This window comes from Stegodyphus dumicola, chromosome 1 (genome assembly GCF_044657685.1).
Source record: "Stegodyphus dumicola isolate Sdum_Otavi_A_Nest chromosome 1, ASM4465768v1".
Classification (NCBI taxonomy): Eukaryota; Metazoa; Arthropoda; class Arachnida; order Araneae; family Eresidae; genus Stegodyphus; species Stegodyphus dumicola.
The window spans coordinates 48,264,996-48,267,378 of NC_140768.1; the positions used below are offsets into that span (position 1 = coordinate 48,264,996).

General features: G+C 34.9%; 1 pseudogene; it reads right to left on the reverse strand.

Annotated features, from left to right (window-relative positions):
• Positions 1-1,876: 1,876 nt before the first annotated feature.
• Positions 1,877-1,973, reverse strand: LOC146999074 (U6 spliceosomal RNA; annotated as a pseudogene).
• Between the last annotated feature and the right edge of the window lie 410 nt (positions 1,974-2,383).

Genomic DNA, 2,383 nt, shown 5'->3' on the forward strand with positions numbered 1-2,383 from the left:
TCTTTTACAGGTTAAAGACAGAGATGCCGCCTAGAGTGAATCTACTCTGGAAGAGATTTTGGATGCTCCTATGACTTCTTCGGATGTCCAGACCAATCGATCCTGAAGTGTTCTTAAGCTTGACCTGTTTCATATCCTGAAATCGTTTTGAGCCTCCTGCAGTAGCCGTAGACTCAAAAGGGGGAATAATGTTAGAAATCAACCTGAGTCTCATTGCATTTGAAGTGAAGTTCTTTTCCAGCTGTGTAAAAGACCTGAAATGAAGAAACAGTTCGCTGGGTTTGATTTTTTGACTGTGACGCAATAATCATGAATATGAGAATATTTAAATTTCCTTTGGCTATGGATGAAATACCATTTAATCATTAATTTATTTCTTGGTGATTTATTCCAATGACTCGACAGATTTTAAACATCTGTTAGATGCGTGAGAGCCCCTCCCCAACAATGTCTGAGGATGAATGATATTTTTGATTTCGATAAATTAATGCCGATCAAGTTTGAGCAAAAATACTCAGTCTATTCTGTTCTGGAGTCTAGCGATAGAATGGTCGAGATTCAGCGATTTCGAGAGCATGGCTTTCTTTGCGTAACAAACACTGAAGCAGGTTATATCGTAGTTAGTAGTAGTAGTTAGGTGATGCTGTTTTCCGCCCGCTCGAAACAAGCTTCCGAAATGTTTATGTATTTAAGCTTTCTGCATTCAATCTAACCGTTGATTGTACTATTGTAGGTAAAATTGGGCTTCTAGCACTAGAATCCCATAACGATTTTTAATAAAAATCTGTGTTAAAATATAATTCAAAACTTAAAAATTTTATTATTTAAAATGTATTTTTCAAAAGGAACGATATATCAGATTTTGGCTAAAATTGATGAGTTGTAATTGATATACCATTTCTAATTTATATTTAAACGTCGTATATGCATATACGATGCATACGCAATCATTACTGAGAACTACATATTAGATTTTGACTATATATGTTAAACCTTAAGTGGCGATTTCAAGGCGAAATATCGAATCACTGGAATAAGAGTTTAATAGGCAAGTTTGCCAAATTGCTCTCCGCGATGACGTGTTGCACTGTATTCATATTTCCAATATAGGAAGTTCACATTCGAAAGTCAAAACCTTTAAATTGGTTTCAAGCGTGATTTGAAGTTTAAGAAACGTTAACCAGTGAAGGTGTTAGATGTAATAGTCCCTCTTTTGAAAAATCAGAAATGCAAATGAGGAAGAAGTAAAAAAAAAAGAAAGCTTAAAAAGTTCAGATTTTGACGTTATCCAGAGAGCTTTTTCTTAAGTTTCGTATGGTCTCCCTGAACTCGTACGACATCAATTTTCTGTTGGATTGAATCCTACAGATTACACATTTTTAATTCTATTCTGTCATACAATGGAAAATGATAACTATACTTGCTCATGTACACTTCAGTTCTCTTGCTTTGATTTGAAAATATAGCATCGATCGTAATACCACCAAAGAATGACTTAACAATTAGAAAAATGTTTCAAAGCAGCATGTCTTTATAATTCCTAATAAGGTGTTACATTTTGCCAAAACCAGATTTTACTCTTTTCTCAATTCATATATATCATATCAATGCTCAGTTTTCTTAGTAAGATTCACTCAAGATTAAGATTTTTAGAAAGATTTTCTTAGTAAGATTTACTTTTCTATTTTTTCCTTTAGTTTCCTTTCTTAAACATCCCTTTCATTGCTAAATATCACTTATGTCACAAAAAAAAAAAAAAAAAAAAAAAGCAATACAATCACAAAAATTTTGAGAGCAGGTTATCTAAATAATTCCTAATAAAATATTAAGTGTTGTCATATTTTTTTAGATTTGAGTTTATATTGATTATTACTTATACTGCGCCCAACCGATATAGTGGTTAGCGTGTCTTCCTTGCGCAGGGTCCATGCTAATCTTCTCTGTATATCTGACTGCTGTGCCGAAGGACCCAGGTTCCAATCCTGGAGTTGCAATGATTTTTGTAAATGTTTTAAAGTATCCGAGCAGCATGTGGACGCTCTAAATATACAGCGAGACGAAAGTCGTCCCGAGAGGTTGGGGGTAGGGAAAGACAGGTGGGAGACCCTCGGACCCTTCCCTCCAAGGGGCTCTCGGTCAAAATTTAAGCCGGAGCTGAACTAATTCACACTGTCACCTATAATGTGCCCAAGCCTGTTGCCAACGACAGGCTTAAATTTGCGCTCCTTGCCTCCAGGAATTTCGTAAGCTTGGACTGATTATAATCAGACAAAGGAGCATTAGCAACAACAACAACATTATTTATATTTGTTATAATATTTTTTTAATAAAGCATAACGATAACATTAGGTGGCATCATCCTGTTACTCGAAAAATGATTCTA